The 18,240-nt window shown below is 48.0% G+C and overlaps 1 pseudogene; it reads left to right on the top strand.

The window, feature by feature from the left end:
* The first annotated feature begins 586 nt into the window (after positions 1–586).
* On the top strand, positions 587–13,381 carry LOC144373537 (myelin protein zero-like protein 1; annotated as a pseudogene).
* The last annotated feature ends 4,859 nt before the right edge of the window (positions 13,382–18,240 follow it).

The raw sequence follows: 18,240 nt of genomic DNA, 5'->3' as shown, positions 1-18,240 counted from the left end.
TGGGTGGCAGGGCAGAGGAGCTGCAGGTGGCTCTGCAGAGATTACCGGCTTGCCCGTGGTGGGAAGGCAGGACCTGCTTGCCCATGGCGGGAAGGCAGGACCTGTGAGCAGATGCTGTGGGGGCAGAGGTGGCTTGGAGGTGTGAGAAGTTCCCTTCCCGGTGTTCGGTTTCTTAGGGAAACAGGAAGTCAGTCAGTAGTAAGAAGGAGAAGCTGGCAGAGGTGGAGATTTGGAGGAATGTGGGCTGGGAAGGACTTATCTGCATCCCAGATTGCCTCATGCCTAGAATGAAAACAGGAAAAGTACCCTCTGGCCTACCTGGTGCCAGGGAAGCTCAACTTGATGTTCTCTGGCCAGCACAGCCTGGCGAATCTCCATGTGGGTGTCACTGGATTTTGTTGCAGTGAGACAGAAACAAATCTGTGGGACAGGCAGAGAAATTTAACTGCTTCTCCTGGTTCTATCAAGCTGTGTGAAATTCGCTTTTCCTTTTTACATCCTTGGCTTGCTTATTAGGATGGTGGGCAGCTGAGTCTGGCCAGCTAGATCCAGGCACTGTCCCTGGTCTGGCTGCAGTGATGGGTGGATGGGATATGTGGACAGACTGCTGGGCGTGTTAGGAGCCTTCATGAGAGGCAGGGCTGTTGGGAGTAGCCGACACACACTTAGTATGCAGGAGTTACAGGTTGTCCCCACACCAGGTGAGAAAGGCAGGGTCTCCTGGAGGTCAGCGACCGCCTGTGGAGGGTGAAGCCCACCCTGTGGCTGTGTGCTTTGGAGGCTGGGCAGGGAAGCAGTGCATACAGGAGGACTTGGGGAGCGTGTGCTGGGTGGCTGGGGGATGGTGGGCTTTAGCTTCAGACCTGGCAGCAGGATCAGTGAACCAGGTGTCAGGGACACTGGGAAGCCAGAGGAGACGTAAAAAAGCCTGACTGTGAGGAATGGTGAGGATGCAGGCCCTGACACAGAGTCTGGAGCACTGGGACCCAGCTGCGGCTGTCACAGCCTGGGGCAGAAGAAAGGCTACCATCACATTCCCGACACTTGACTGTGCTCCACACACTCCCCTACAACACAGCACCGTCTGGCCCAGTTGTCATCAATGCTGAGCCAGAAAACCCTGGGTTTAGGTGTGGCCATTTGGGTGACTGGCCGGGGTAGGGCCAGTCTTAGCCAGATCACCAGAAAAGGGAAGGTAAACACAGAAACCAGGAGCTGACTAATGGCCAGGGCAAATGGCCAGGGCAGCCAGAGCGCCTTGGGGAGGACGATGGTCAGCAGGGGATGAGGGAAGTGGGCTCACTGGTCGGAGTCCCTTTCTCTTCCTGGAACTAGCCGATCGTCTAGATTTGGACTCAGTCCTGGCTTCAAGAGCTGCGTGTTCCCATTAGCCAGAGTGATGGGATGGTTCATATGAAAGGCACGAACTAGTAACCAGCTTTGGTACAACTAGGTCAGGCCTGGCCTAGAGTGCCTAAAGCCGGTTAGGCATATTGGATAATATTTCTGCTCAAAATCATTAACTGTAAACGTGGCTGCTTGGCCTCGAGCCCACAGCTCTGCAGCCAGGCCTTGATCTGGCTCAAGAATCCCTAGGAAACTTGTTTGTGACTTTAGAGCCTGGCTTTCCTTGCAGGGCTTTCTGTGGAGACAACTAGTCAACAGGGCAGAGTGAGTCAGGGCTGCTAACTAGCCTCTTCCTGCATGAACTGGTTAACTGGCTCTCCTGGCTTCCTGCTTGGTTCTGAACTCCAGTGCCCGGGCCTGCTTTTCTGTTTACCCACAATAGCAAGGGACTTCTTTTGTTTGCTTTTAGTCTGAAGGAAGGGCTTGTTTTGATGTTTGGATCACAAATAATAATCTATTGTTCCCTATAATAATAATCCACCCTCTTTTAGCAGAAAAAAATCTGCTTGATGTAGTGTGGCTATCAGTTTATTTAAAAGAATAGCCAAAGTGCCCACTGTGTCCTGAGAATAAATATTTGGAAGATGGTTGGGAGGAATGGGGGAGTGCCCTCTTCTCTCTGGCCAGAATCATCCTTAATGCCTCAGTAAGGCTCTGAAACTGACCATCAGTCCTGGCGACAGTATCGATCCTTTTCTGCCTGTTATGTTTTAAGAATCATCAGAACAATGCACATATTCACTACCAACAGCTTGTTTTAAAATATCTTATTTTGAAGGGCTGGGTGAGTTTAAGCTAAGAATTTTAAAGAGCCTCAAGGAGCAGCCGAGCTCAGTGTGCCAGCGTGTGTTTTGCCCACTGAAGCTTTTCCATTAGCTGAGCCCAGGACATGGCAGCGAAAACATCCATCACTGGCTGCATGAACACAGCTCTGTTCTCAGGATCTGAAATCAGAGGCCACTGCAGGAACTATTATGGATTGCTGCTAAAATGGGAATCTTCACTCAAAAAAACAGACTCAAACTAAGTGAAGGTTAGAAACAAACGTATATGGCCCTAAAATTCTTAGCTTAAAACATATAGTCCAATGCTTTAAATGTAGGTGAAGAAAGTTCTGGGGGTCACAGTGCAAATCTGAGAGCTGCTTAGAGGAGTAGGATGTGCCTCACTTTGCCGCAGACAGGCCACGGGGGCAGCTGCCGGCTCTCAGTGGGTGAAGGAGAATTCTGGAACTCCATGCGCCAGGGACACCATGCCACAGAGGCCATGTGGGAGCTGAAGTGAACTTTGCCAGCTGGGAGGGGCCGTCTGAAAAGTCTACACACTGGTTCCAGCTGTAGAGCATCTGGCAAAGGTAGAAACAGGCCGAGAAAGGTCACCAGGGACTTGGGGGCAGTGAACCAGGGCCCAGCTGTAGAGATACTGTGTGTGGCACTGTGACAGTGGACACATGTCATCGTACCCAAAGAGTACACACAGAGTGGCACTCACATGAGCTGTGGGCTTTAGTCAGCAATGCTGTGATGGGCTTGCTGACCAGCTGAGAACAACGTGACTAACGGGAGCCAGTGGGGACATTTGTGAGAATTCTCCACTTCCTATTTAATCTGTAAACCTACAACTGCTTTTAAAACGTCTGTTGGTTCTGAAAACATAAATATTAGGTTTAGTAAAACTGATAAAACTTACACAGAGATGAAAAATTGTGCTCTATATGTGTAATAGGAATTGTAAAGCATTCTGCTGTCAAAAAATTTAAAAAAGAGAGTACCAAAAAAAAAAAAAAAAAACCTTTGAAAACTTAAGACCATCAGCAGTTACTCTGTAGGAAATCTTTAGAATATCCTGCCAGAAACGTATAGTTCTGTTTTGCTTTTTTTTTTTAATCTTCTTATTTTTTTGGTGGAATATTTGTTTTGAAATGGCGGTCAAACCCAGGGTTTTGTGAATGCAAGGAAGACGCTTTGCCACTGAGCTACATTCCAGCCCCTGTTTTACTTTATTAGTTTTAGTTTTGGGACAGGTTCCATGGGTGTGTGGAGCTTGCTTGCCCTGCCCTGGCCTCCTGAGTCGCTGGGCGTAGGGGCGCGCACCACCCTGCTCTGCAGTGTGGTGTGACAGCAGTGAGTTCCTGTGTCTGTCTACCTCCTTGTGTCTTCTGTGTCACCTGGTGAGTGTAGGCGTGATAGTCACACTAAGCCTCACTCCTGTGCTTTCCTTCTCTCCAGGGACAGCTGGTGTGTCAGCCTTGGAGGCATATACACCCAAAGAAATCTTTGCGGCAAACGGGACACAAGGGAAGCTGCCGTGTGCAAGTTCAAGTCCACTAACGTGACTGGTGGGTTGACGTTCGTCTCCTGGAGCTACCAGCCCGAAGGGGCTGACACCACAGTGTCGGTAGGAGTGCCCTCTGCCCCACAAGGCCTGCCGCAGGCTTCTGTCCTACTGTCTTGTGAGGACAGTCCATTCTTCGACTGCCCTTTTCCAGAATGAGTGTGGTCCTGGTTTGCTGTAGGCTGCAGGCTGTACTCCAGGAGAACATGAGCAGCGTCTGTCCTGCTCCTGGTGCCCACTTCCCACGCTCCTCCACGGTCAAGCCCTGTTGTGAAGTCCTCTTCCCTGCAGGGTGGCCTGAGCTGACTGTGTTCCCTGGTTGTGGTGTGCCTGAAAAACACTTGCCCGGTTTCCATTTCGGCTGTTTTAGGCATTTGCCTTGCTCCCTTCCCACCTCCTCCTGAGCCCACAGGCTGACTGTGGGACAGGCATGTAGGATCATCAGGAAAGGTCCCAGCACGGCTTTCCTCTCACCTTTGGACGCCTGGAGAGGCAGCTGAGGGTGGAACAGGCAGGGCCTGTGTGGGGGGTTAGTTAGAAACTGGGCGGGTGCAGGGTGGGTGCTTATTAGACCTGGGCTAGTGGTCTGTAAAGTGGAGGTGATGCCCCAACGTGGGGCGCTGGAGGAGGAAGGTCATCAGGAGGACCTGGGGAGTGGGCCCTCAAGGCACCACCCCCATGCACCTTGTTGTGTTGCTGTTGTCCTGTCACACATCCTTGGAACTTCGCCCCTACTTCAGCAGTGCTACACATTTTAGGTTGTGAGCACTTTGCAGGGACAGAGTCCATCAAGTAAGAACACCCACAGAAGTACCGTGGTTTGAACATCGCAAAGTCCACGTGCTGGGAATGTGACCCGTGTTCCTGCGTCAATGGAGTGAGAGGAGCTTGGGTTCCATCACAAGGTGGAGCTCTCCATGGCCCTAGGGCTCCAGAGAAGAGGAAGAGGGAAGATCTGGCACTGGTCTATCTCACCAGGCAGTGCCCCCAGCCATGCCCTGATGTAGCAAGAAGTGCCCACACCTCCCCCTGGAGCTCCGATGGAAAGGCCGGCAGCAGTGACTGCCTGCTGGCTGTTGGGGTTGCCGAAGTCCGTGATCTCGGGACTTAACTTCTGGTGTTGAAAATATGCCCTCTGCCATTGCTGAAAGGACAGAGGATTGCCAGTCACTTGTCTATAGATCATGAGCTGCTCAGGGTCTCCTTTGGGGAAACTTCAAGTACATACAAGATAATCCTAGCGAGTGGAAGAAAAACACCATTCTGTCTGGCCAATTGGCTTAATTTTTGCATGTGGTATTGCCAAAGCCATGACCTCTGTCCCCCAGGTGAAAGCTGTTGCCCTGCACTGGAACCTAAACCTGGTTTGCAGATTCCAGGACTTAGAAAAGGAGGACCTCTGAGTGGCCTGTGTGGGAGGCGGGGAAGGATGAGGTAGAGTCAGGGTGTCAAATACATTCAGCTTCCTCACAGGGCCATGTGGGTGTGCTTTTGGGTGGGACAGAGTGCAGAAGGCATGGCCTAGTGGTGTCTGCAAGGAGCCTCCCCTCAGGTAGCTATAAGGGTGAGAGGAGACTCCATGTAGAGGTCTCAATGACCAGGGATGGAGTCATTCAGTTGCTCTAGACAGGGAGAGGGGTGCAGCCATCAGCGTCGCAGGAGGACAGACTCCATGCATGTGTTCTCTCAACAGACTGCAGCAAACTTGTGAGGCCTTCCCTTTGCTATTCTCTGAACAGGGGGCTGTTCAGTCCACAGACAATAAAGCAGTCCAGCCACATTGCTATCCTGCCACTCAGGAGCTGCACAGGAGGATCATGAGTTCAAGGCCAGCTGCGACAGTTTGGAGAGACCTATCTCAAAATAAAATAAAAAGGGCTGGGCATGCAGCGTAGTGGTTGAATGCTCCTGAGTTCAACACACAGTGCTACAAAAGAGAGGAGAGGGGGACAGAGGAGGAGAAAGGGGAAGGAACCACCGTGCAGTACCCCAGTGCTGGAATTATCCCTGTTGTGTGGGTTGAAGAAGACCTGCATAATCCAAGGCATAATGTTAAGAGCATTGCTGGAGCTGGTGAGGTGCTGCACTCCTTGGGAGGCTGAAGCAGGAGGATCACGAATTCAAATCCAGCCTCAGCAACTTACCAAGATCTGTCTCAAAGTATAATGAAGCCTGGACTAGAACTCAGTGGTAGAGCAGCCCTGGGTTCAATCCTCAGTACTCCCCCCCACACACAAATAAGAATGTGCTGTTTCTGGTTCACATTTTTACCTAATCAATTTATACTCACAGTTAACTACAGAATGCAGTTACTGATTAAAGGTTTCTTTATTTCTAAAATATTAGGATGCATTTAATCAGGGACCAGGTAGCCCTTGTTAGGGCCCAGCACACCTTGGATGGCTCTCCTGGTCTGTGGACCTGGGTCCCCGCGTCTGACGCGCACTTGCCCTTCCCTGCTTCTCCTTCCCCCTTGGCTCCTGTGCTCTCTGGAGCAGTCTGTGTGGAGCTCTGGCCTGCTCCCTTCCCACCTCATCCCTTCATGCTCTGTTTCCCTCCTCCTGAGCTCTAGCCTTGTGCCATCCTTACCACCAGATGCCCCAGCTGAATACAGTGAAAACAGGTGTTTTGAGAGGAGATAGACCTGTCTTACAACTGGCAGCTTGAACTTTTTAAATACTGGTTGAAAATGAGACCTGGTTTTTCTTGTGAATTTTTACTGTTTTATTCCTGTCTTTCACTAGTTTGACCAAGGTCATCTTCATCAATTCAGTTCACAGATGTGATTCCTGCTGTGTGTTAAGGAGTGCAGAGAGGCACATCTTGTCCCCTCTCTTCTAAGGTCACAGTCCAATACAGGACACCTGCCAAGAAAACCCACTGCAGAAGGCGGCTGTGGGCAGCATCGCAGAGCTGCTACCACTGCTGGCCCAGAAATGCCAGGCAAGGGCAGAGATGCTGTGGGAAGGGAGGAAGACTTCTTGATGGAAGGGCTTCTTTCCTGGGTTGAGAGTTTGTTTATTTCCTGGCAAAGAAGGGAGTGAAGGGCTTTGAGCAGGCAAGACGTGACCATTCCTGAGAGGCATTCAGTAATGGAAGAGCACGAGCCTTGGCATCGAAGCTAGGCTTGAATTCCATCAGGAGGGCCTGTGACCTTGGGCAGATTGCTGTGTTTCTGCTGGTGAAGTTACAGGGTGGCCATGGGAGTGTCAGTCGAGGAGGTGCACATTCCTCCTGTTTCTGCGTGGCTGGGAGCAGTGCACATTGCCTTGTTCTGGAGTTTCTTGGTAAGGTGACTGTCTTTGGAAGACCGATGCTGTTCCCCTCTGGAGGGAGGTAACATTTGCTTACTGCCCAGTGTAGTAAAGACGCTGTGACTTTGGGGTGAGAGCTGGGCTTGCCTTTTGCCCACTATTGAAGATTTGGACTTGAGGTTGGGTGTGGCAGGGCACACCTGTAGTCCCAGATGTTGGGAAGGCTAGGGAGGGGATCACTTGGCCAGTTCAGGACCAGCCTGGACTGCAGCAAGACCCTGTTTCAGACAACAGACAGAGATCTGGGCTCCGTCTTGGATTCCTTGCCAGTGATGCAGGCTCTGCATGTGCAGCATCCACCCAGGCCCCTCTGGGCCATCCCTGGGGTCTTGGAGGCAAGGGGAGCAGGTCAAAGCTTCCTGCTGTGTCCTACATAATAAGGCTCATCTCCGAGTCTTCTTCATGGAAGGAAGTCTTCCCCGGAACTGCCCTCCCACACCCCACCAGGAAATTTGTTAGTTTGCAAGTAGGTTAAAACCTCAGACCCTTCACAGTTTCTGATGAGTATTTGGGTCAGCTTAAATGCAGGGTATATATTGGATAAATAGCAATACTAAGAGTTATTTTATTTCTGCTTGTTGGTGATCATTTAGCCATTTTATTTTTATTTTTATTTTTTTAGTTGTAGATGGGTACCATACCTTTAGTTATTTACTTATTTATTTTTGGGTGGTGCTGTGGATTGAACCTAGGATCTCACACCTGCAGGGCAACTGCTCTCCCACTGAGCCCCAACCCCAACCCTCATTTAGCCTAGAAGGTAGATTAGCCTCCACTCAGACTGGAGTCGACCAGTTGAGAGGCCACTCTGATGAGCATGACTCAGGTATTGCTATGGAAATGTGGAGACAGGACAGGGAACAGCAGATCCGGCAGCAGGGTGGGAGTCACCTGGAAGAAGGCAGGGATCAAGGACCGCTCCAAGGCTGGTGGCTCGAGTGAGTCTTTTCTGTCTGAGCCCATTTTGTGCTGGATAACATGTAAGGAACTAAGGTTATTTCCTATTGATGGAGGCTGGGCAGACCAAGATCAAGGGCCCAGCACCTGGCGAGGGCCTTCTTGCCGTCCAGCTCCATAGCAGAGGGCTGAGGGGCAGGAGCATGTGCTCTTTTGGTTGGACCCCTTATCATGTCATGGGCCTGTCCCGAGGGTGGAGCCCGCACTTCCCAAGGCCTCCTGCTAGCCCCCTCTTGACACTTTCAGCACGAGTTCAGACAGCAGCCTCGGTAGAGATGAGATGAATAGGCAGAAGTTTACAGCAGGTGACAAGCTTGGAGGGCAGGGCAGCCACCCGTGAAGTGGTGGGCCATCAGGTGAGAAGTCTGAAGCACAGGGACACTGTTGATGCCAGGCCAGGACATGAGCACTCACAGAGTAGAGGTGGTTATGAGGTCAGGAGGTGGGTAGGGTTATCTGCCAAGTCACTGTCCCCAGCACCACGTCACTTGTCCAGGAGGAATGAGAGCACAGACCCCCAGCACAGCTGCTTGGCTTAGATCTGAGCACTGGGACGGTCCCCTTCCCATGGTTCTGGGTCTGAAGGTCTTTGAGAAAGTTCACTGCCAAAAGCAGGTCTGAGGAGAGCATGATGACGCTGGAGGATGGGGCTGGAGCTCAGCCTCCAGAGGCGGGCACCTCTGGCTTGGGTTTCACGTCTGAGACCTGTTGTGGGCATGGCATTTCTTCCATGTGGAGTCATGTGTGGTGAAGGGGATCAAACCAGGGCCTCGTCCATGCCAGGCAAGCACTACTGTCGAACCTCACCATGGCCCATCCAGGCTCCGGGGATTCTGCCACTGAGTGTGGCTCACTCTGCTCTTGCTCCAATTGCAGTTCTTCCACTACTCCGAAGGACAAGTGTACCTGGGCAACTACCCCCCATTTAAGGACAGAATCAGCTGGGCTGGAGACCTGGACAAGAAAGATGTGTCCATCAACATAGAAAACATGCAGTTCATTCACAATGGCACCTACATCTGCAACGTCAAGAACCCTCCGGATATCGTTGTCCAGCCTGGGCAAATCAGGCTGTATGTGGTGGAGAAAGGTACTCGGCCCTTCAGTGTTTCCACGGTGGTGGCCGTCCTCTATCCCAGGCTCCACTGGGAATAAGAGTGACCTGTTGGTTGTGTTTGGAGGGAAGGCTTTAGCCAGACAGCTGTTCTGCCTGTGTTTGTGGACCTGTGGCCCACCCCCCAGGCCTGGCTGCTGGGAACTGCCCATTGTCTGGCTGTGTCACTGATTCCCCCATCAGGAGCCTGTGGACCTGATCCTAGGGATATTGGCTTTTCAGTGTTGATTGTACAGAACCTGAATTGATGGTGGCTAGTTGAAGAGGACAGTGGGAAAGAAAAAAATCAATGCTGTTCTGATGTCTTCTAGCAACAAAAATTTGACATTTCTAAAAACAGTACAAATATTTCCCCCTTTTCTTTTCGAATAAGCAGGAAATTCATGTTTACTTTGAGTAGAATGATAAAGTCCACCTCTCAGTCTTGCTTTGGTTTTAGGACCAGGGATCAGAAGTGCTCAGTTCTGTAGTTGGTTCTTTATAGCCAGCGTTTGCGTATCCTCAGTTGGGTACCGGTGTCTGGCTGGGTGACAGCTGAGTGGACAGGGAAGGTGGTGCCTGGCTCATGGGCCGGGCCCATCTGCATAGGGAGCTGCCTTCCTCCCTGCAGAGTCCTCACCACTGTCGCTGTCATCTTCTCTCTCCAGAGAGTCTGCCGCTGTTCCCAGTCTGTGTGGTGGTGGGCATAATCACTGCTGTGGTTGTGGGTCACCATGATCCTGGCCGTCCTGTACCGAAGAAGGAACTCTAAGCAGGATTACACTGGGTCAGAGACTCTGACTCGGGAGGTGGAGAGACAAGGCAGGGTTTGCATGTGTGTGGGGAGAGCTTGTGAAGAGTGACCTGCATTGCCTCTGTACCCTAACTGGCCTTCTCCAGTCAGTGCCTCTCCCAGCTGTGGACAGGAGGCTGGCCCCTGCTCTGCAGGTCCCTTTTGGACAGGATGGGCTGCACTGTTTGGGATGGTCCACTCTGCGTTGGGATTCTGAAGCTGCAGACTTCACTTGCCCTACCTGAGTTTAATTTCTTAGCATTAACCTAACGAGAGTCTTCTTTCTCATTGGGTCGATACAAAACTCTGGTCAGGAAGTCCTAACAGTCCTAGCCTGGTGTGATGATGTGGGGCTCCTCCTTTTAGTAATTTCCCTCCCTACTCCAAACTGGGGCAGTAAGAGTTGACAATAAAATCTACCAGCAAGGGCTGGGGATGTGGCTCAGTGGTAGCATGCTCACCTAGCATGCGTTAGGCACTGGGTTCAATTCTCTTTACCACATAAAAATAAAATAAGAATTTTGTGTCCACCTAAAAACTAAAAAATAAATATATATATTTTTTTAAATCTACCAGCAAGGAAAAAAAGTTTCTGTTTGTGACTTCTCACAGGACACCTTTAAGCACGGTGTGTCTGATTGCAGGACCTTGCCTTTCCTGCCTGGGCTGGAGATCTAACCCACATAAGCTATGTAGAGCTTGTGTGGGGACTGGGGCCCTGTCACAGGCACAGTGCTGCAGGTGCGGGACATCCTGCAGGGCTGGCACAGCACTGCGTGCTGTGCACTCTCTTGCTGGTTGACAGTGGATCCTCATCTGCGGACTGCTGGCATGGAGCTTAGGAGTATTGCGAGTGGACGGGCTTGAGTGCTCCGGTTCTGGTGCGGCCCGCGTGGGATGCTTCTCTGGGGCTGGCTTGGTTCGCTTGCATGGCAAGAGTTTTCCTGAGCAGGCAGAGGGTTGGTCTCAGCACAGGACTAATCCAGGTGGTGGCATGCCAGCTCTTGCCTTGGGGCTAATAAAGGCAGAGCGACGTTCTTTAGGACCCTGCATGGCATCACAAGTGCTGCTCTTCTCACTCTGTTTTTTTCCCTCCCCTGCCTCCATCCCTTGGTGTGCTGGTCAGCTGCCTCTCCCCCACTCCTAAGGAGAGCTGACGTAGAAGACGCTTGGGACTGTGGCAGGCTGGGCTCCTCCTCTCCAGTAGACACGTGGTAACTAATCACAATGCCTGTTGCTGTTCACGTTCCTTGTCCATTCAGCTGTCTCCCTGTGGCCACTAACCAGCTTGCTTCGCTAACCAGCAGTCCTCGAGGTCTGTCCACAAGTATGTCAGGCAGCTGCACACAACGTCCAGATGAAGTTGGTTCCTGTGGCTGTGAGTGCTCTCATGGGAAATGTGCGCGCATGTGTGTGCACGCTTGTGTGCACGCTTGTGTGCACGCTTGTGTGCATGGATGAGTCTTTGTTTTCTTTCTTCTTACATGAGTTTTATCATCGGTCACTGAGCCTTCTTCCTGTCAGGGTAATTACACGACCTTGGCTCATCCAGGCAGCCTCCCGTCCCAATGGACACAGTGTCTGTGGTGTGCTTCAGTCTGAGCACTGACACTTTAAATGTGCTCCTCCCCAAACCCCAAAGTTGTCAGAACACTGTCCTAAAGGATTTAAGCTGTGGGGCTGGGTTGTGGCTCAGTGGCAGCACACTCGCCTAGCATGCCTCAGGCACTGGGTTCGATCCTCAGTACCACATAAATGTAAAGTATTGTATCCACCTAAAACTTAAGAATGAATATTTTTTTAAAAAAGGACTTAAGCTGTGCTGATGACACATCACTTAGGGACTGCTGATGACCCCTTCCAGGAGCTCCTGTCCCCTCTCTCTGTAGCCTTGCTGCTGAAGCCCTCTCACTGGGAGAGTTCACCTGCAGAGTGGCACTCCACACTTCCCACCCTCATGACTTCCTGGGTGGTCTCTTTGTCTGCTGTTTGTCTTTTTCTGTTGATTTTGGTGTGGTTGTGTTACCAGTGGTGAAACAGAATATGGGGAACCAAAGGATGGGGGAAGAAAAGCCAAGACTCACTCTGGATGTAGTTTTTAAATACATTCAGAGGACATTTGCTTTTGACGATAGCAAAAGCAGATTGCATTAAGGTATAAGCTCACTCCTTTGGACCTTTGTCCCAAAGTAGGGTTTAAAAAGCAGCCCAGACTGTGTTGTGATCAGAACCCCCTGTTTTCATTTGAAACGGGGATGAAGGGGTGGCACCACACTGATTTCTGCAATAGATTCACCACTTAAAAGAACGAGTATCAGGTGGAAAACCGTCTTCAAGGTGGGTGACCCTCGGGTGCCCACTGTCCGCTGTCTGTTCACCTATATGCGCTGTGTCTAGCCTCACTCACCGTTCTGTGTTTGTTTTTATTCATTTTAATTTTTAATTTTCTTTTTACATTTGTTCTCCAAATTGCCATTACATCAGCTGCAACACATCAGAGAGTTTGTCTCCAGTTAAGCAGCTCCACGGAAGTCCTCCTCCAACACAGAGGGTCTGGTAAAGAGTCTGCCTTCCGGATCCCACCAGGTAATGGCCAACAGCAGTCCTTCCCCGGCACCGAGCTCCAAACTTTGGTCTCTTTCCCTTCTGGGTTCAGGAAAGAAGTAGAGCTGAGAGAGAGAAAGAGAGAGAGAGAGAGAGAGAGAGAGAGAGAGAGAGAGAGAGAGAGAAAGTAAGCATGAGCGTGCTCAAGGTCCACTCTCGAGAGACCACAGCCTTCGTGTGTGGAGGACACTGCCCTGCTGAGGTTTGCTGTCAAGTATAACTAATTAGAACAAATTAATAAATAATAATAAAAACAAAATTAACTAACACATTATTTGCTCAGAATGTGACTCCTGTGGCCCAGGTAGAATTAAGAAATGGCTTGCTCAGCTGAGAGAGTCTTCAGTGAATTGCCCAAGGAAAATCGAGCAAATTGTGTTCTGAACTGAAGTCCTCTAAAAGAAACTCACAGGAAAAGCCATCTTCCTGGGGTTGAGTAAAACAAAAATGATTTTCATGGATTCTGTAGAAAAACATGGGAGGCTTTATCTGGATGATCGTCAGGCTCAGTTCCCAACTACTGCAGAGATGCAGAGAAGTGACTTCAGTTGGAATCTGGCACAGAGTGGCCTTGTGGCATTGTGGGCAGCACCATCTGGCCATGCTGTGGCCTTGCCGGGCAGCTGCCTGGGTGCCTGGGACCATGTGGTGCTTCAGGGTGTGGAGCCGGCTGAGCTGGCCAGCTGCCTGCCCCACGGAGGTGCTAGTGGGACAGGGGCTTAGAGGAAGTAAAGACGGCGGCCGTGCTTGAGAGACCCTGTGGGTGAGGCCTGCACCTTGCTTCTGGCATGCTCCGTGGATGGAGTTGGAGAATATTATGCTAAGTGAAATAAGCCAATCCCCAAAAAACAAATACCAAATGTTTTCTCTGATAAGTGAATGCTGATCCATAATGGGGGTGGGGGGAAGCATGGGAGGAATGGAGAAACTTTGGATAGGGCAAAGAGGAGGGAGAAAAAGGGAGGGGGCACAGGGGTAGGAAATATGGTGGAATAAGATGAACATCATTACCCTAGGTACGTGTATGAACACACAAATGGTGTGACTCTACTTTGTGTACAATCAGAGAAATAAAAAGTTGTGCTTCATTTGTGTATTGTGAATCAAAATGCATTCTTCTGTCAAGTATAACTAATTAGAACAAATTAGTAAATAATAATAAAAACAAAATTAAAAACTCAGAGATTCTTACTCTAACCAATGACTTTGTCTTTTGCTTTTGTAAATAATTGTGTATAAACAGTCCCATCTGCTTCATGCAAGAAACTCTGGAGAATCTGGAGAGCTTTTTTTTAATATAAATTTTCTTCTACCTATTTTACCTTTGTTTATTTTTATGTGGTGCTGAGGATAGTACCCAATGCCTCATGTGTGCAAGGCAAGCACTTTACTGCTGAGGCACAGCCACAGCCCTGGAGAGTTTTGATGACCATTCCTTTCTTAAAATAGTTGAAGCCCTTATGGGCTGCATAAAGCTGGCTAGTACAAACCCACAAATACTTTAAGTTCAGAATCAGAGCCATATGTGAGTTGTATGAGATGATTTTCAGGTACCTATTTGTAAAAGTTGGTATTTTAGTCAGCTTCTGTCACTGTGAGGAAAATACCTATTGAAGAAATGCCCTCTGCAGACAGAGCCCCAGACAATGGTTTTGAATTATTTTTGCCATTAGAAAGAATATTTATAAAGGAAAAATGGTAGTTCACTGCCATTAAACATTTGAGCCATCCAGTTCCCTTCATCTGGATTTCATGCTCACTGAGCAACTTTCTGATATTTACCTTCCTTAGAGGTTTGTCTTCAGTGGAAGATGATGTGAGAAGAGACAGGCATTCCAGACACAGAGGCAGTTCCAGTCCTCTTGTGAATCAATAAATTGACATGCTGGTTTCATGCATCAGCTCTTCATGCTTAATTAATTAAAGCTGAGAGATGGATCTGCACTCAGTCTTCTAAAAATCCAGTTCTTAAACCTGCAGGGCCCTGGACAGTAGTGGTGCCACCCTGTGAGGTCTCTCAGAGATGCCAAATACTCATCCTCTGATGTACCTCACCTTGCCTTTAGCAAAAAAAAAAAAAAAAAAAAAACAAAAAAACTCCTCTAGCTTTATATGTATCTGCTGACTCTGAGAGCATTAATTATGAGGAACCAGATATGGGTTGGCAAATTGGCAAATCCCTGCTCATGATTAGAGAAAGAACACTAGACAGAAGAGGATAATACAACCCTCCTCCCTCAGCAACTAAAACAAGTCTTAATGTGTTTTGTGTATGAGGATGTTATATAGCCCTGGTCCACTTTCAATTAATTTTAGTTTAGGAAATACATTTGTGTCCCAAGATTATGAGTATTAACTGTGTTTTCATAGCTGTCATTTTTCTCCACATGAAAATAAGTATAATAATACTTACCATGCCCCCATTGATTTTCTAATCATTGGTTCATTCAACAAATATTGAGTGCCTGCCATATGAGAGCTACTATGCCAGGCATGGTGGTGTTTGAGGAAATAGAGATGCATGGTTTCTGCCTTCTAATGGGGAAGACATAACTTAAATTAATTGCATTAGTCCATTAATTGCATTAGTACAAACCCCAAAATACTATACACTGGGTGGCTTAAACAACAAAAATTTATTGCTCACAATTTTGGGGGCTGGGAAGTCCAAACTTGAAGTGTTAACAAATTTGGTTTCTGGGGAGGACTTTGTAGAGGGCTGCCTTCTTGCCATGCCTTCACATGTCCTTTTCCTTGTGCATCCTCAGACAAAAAGAGAGAGAAAAGCAAAAAGAACTCCCCGTTATCTCTTTTTATAAGGGTACCAGTCTCCTAGGATCAGGGCCTTACCTTCATGACCCACTTAACCTTAATTACTTCTGTCAAGAAATTTTCACCAAATACAGCCACATTAGAGATTAAGGCTTCAACAAACGAGTTTGAGGGCGAGGATACACAAACATCACTGCTGGCAAATTATTAAGGTGGTCAGGATTGAAAAGAAGAAGCTAAGAAAAACCCTTTGGGGAGAGTTAAATGATATCACCTACCTGGTTCTTTGACCACTCCATTTCTTTGGGTAGTCCATTGTCCAAGACAAGGAGATGTACAAAACAGCCCCCCACTAACTTACCTAATAAGTTCCATTAAACTTTCTTTCCTACAGAACTTCATTGTCAGCAAAATTTGCAAGCAAAACTCCCTAAAAAAATTTTTCATAGTTGCCAGTATTGAAAAAAAAATCTGTAGCATGAACATCATTCAAAGATGCTTGTGTATTTCTGGTTTCAGAACCTGCTCTGCCTCTGCCGCTACTCCTGATGCCCCATGAAGAAGGCAGCCAGGGTGACCTTGGCCACTGGAACTACACTGTTCTTGCTGCCACTAGAAGCTAGAAAAGCACATCTCCTTCAATGATAACTCCTTTTTGTTTTTATTTTATCTTCCTGTTTTGGAGACCTTAGAATAAATTTACTCAGGACTTGACTCAAAGAAATCCAACACTTTTCTACTGAGAAGGATTTTCTTGTCTATCCAGAAGACTTTTTTATCTGAGGGATTGGAGAATGCTCTACCCTCAATTCTCAGGAATATTAATTCCTCACTCAATTATGTTCACCAAAATTTCACATTGAGGTCCTACCCCAGTTTCTCAGAATGTGACCTTATTTGCATGGAAGGTCTTTAGAGAGATGATTAAGTAAAAATGAAGAGTAAAAGTAAACAAACAAGCAAAACTGGTATGAACCTTAATCCAATATGACTGGTGTCCCTACAACAAGGGGAAATATGGAGACAGACACACAGACAGGAAGAATCCCACAGGACTAAGAAGACAGCCATCTACAAACTCAGGAAAATCCTTCCCTCAGAACCCTCAAAAGAAATCAGCCCTACCAACATGGCAATTTCAGATGTCTAGCCTTTAGAACTATGAGACAACCCATTCCTATTGTTCAATTCATCCAATTTGTGTGGGCCAGTCCCAAGGCCAATGCAGAAAATAATCTGCCTTATTTGGTGTTGAGTAAACAAGTGACTCCTGTCATTGCCTGTCATGCCTGCCAGCACATATCTTTCTTGAAAGTGGAAGTATGCTCAGTTTGGGAAACAGAAGACAGCAGGGGTTTGGGGCAGGAGAATCATTCTTGCAAAAGATACTGAGCTTTGGCAGAGTTGATAATGACAAACACACCAGGCAACTCGGTTACCTTCTGGTTCCTGGGGACCCTGTGCACCAATGTGTGGTTTCCTTGGTGACAGGAAAGCTGCTGGAGAGACAGCAATTTGGGGGACATCTGACTGGTTCTGATGCTAACTGGTTCTCACAGCTTTGATTGGGATGGAAAAATTTAGAGTCCCTACTGGTTTTTACAAATTAAACCCTCCTCTTCTGCTTATAAACATTGATTTATATTAGGAGATTCTCCTGTGACCAGCAAGTTCTCTACCATAGAAGTTGACTTGGTAGAGCTTCTGGCAGGATTCTGAGATTGGGATCTTTGGAGCAGGCAAACAAGGTACAGCTACACCCTAATGTGTTTCTTAGGTGGTGCTTCTGAGGGCATGCATCAGGCAGATCAAGCTAGGAATACAGGAACCACACCAGTTATTTCAACAATAAATTTAATCTAGGCAATTGGTTAGGCAGGTACCGGAAATTGAAAAGGCAAAAGGGGAATATCAAGAAAAGCAACATACTGTAAGAAGCAGTCTTGCTTCTGGAGCTGGAGAACAAAGGGATGAGATTGGAGTTTTAATTATTTAGAAGCTTGGATGAAGGGCCCAGCAAAGCTGGGACCCATACCTTCATGAGTGGTGACTGCCTAGTACTTCTGTAGCTGGAGCTCAGAGCAGAAAAACTAGAAACAGAAACCCATTGTTTTTGGAATAAACTATCACTGCAAGGTTTAGAAAAGCAGAGATGTTACCCACCCTCACTCTAATATGCACAGAGCTCTTGAGTTTACTGTCCTCCATTTTCATGCCTATTTCTAAGAATATTTTTTCTTTTCTTTTTTTTTTTTTTGGTACTGGGGATTAAACCCAGATGTGCTTAACCACTGAGCCACATCCCAAGCCATTTTTATATCTTACTTTGAGACTGGATCTCGCTGAACCTGGCTTTGAACTCACATTCTCACCTCAGCCTCCCAAATCACTGAGATTAGAGGCACATGCCACCACAGTCTGCTAAAAATCTTTTACTACAGAGAAACTCAGATAAATGCAAACATAGGTAAAATAATACAGCAAGCTCACATACACCTATCAGCAAGACAGAGCAATCATTCACATTCAGTCTTGTTTTATCTAACACTGCCACCACCCACCATATTAGTTGAAGAAAGATCCACAAGTGCCATTTTGATTCCCCCATTAATATTGCAGAGTATAACTCTAACAATTATTATTTTTTAAAAGTATGCCATACCACCACCACCATGGTGATCTGCATAAGGAATGGGGAATATTTTGAAAGTTGGATGCTACAGACCTGGTACTGGAAAGGGCCTTGTGGGGGGCAGTTGTGGAGAAGTGGTTATCCTCATTATTTCCAGCTCCCTTCCTGAACCTGTGGATATTGATATCAATGCACAACACTTTAAGCCATGTAGGAAGTCCCACCTTGGGTCCAGGGGCTTCTGGCCTTCTTTTTTCAGGGAGAAATGCTTGGAAGTCACTCTTTGTTGGAGGAGGCCCTTTTTAAGGGGTTCTGAGTGATGTTTTCACCACTT

The sequence above is a fragment of the Ictidomys tridecemlineatus genome, unplaced genomic scaffold (genome assembly GCF_052094955.1).
Source record: "Ictidomys tridecemlineatus isolate mIctTri1 unplaced genomic scaffold, mIctTri1.hap1 Scaffold_42, whole genome shotgun sequence".
Lineage (NCBI taxonomy): Eukaryota > Metazoa > Chordata > Mammalia > Rodentia > Sciuridae > Ictidomys > Ictidomys tridecemlineatus.
Note: the sequence above shows the minus strand (reverse complement) of the source record. Positions and strands in the feature narration are given on the sequence as shown.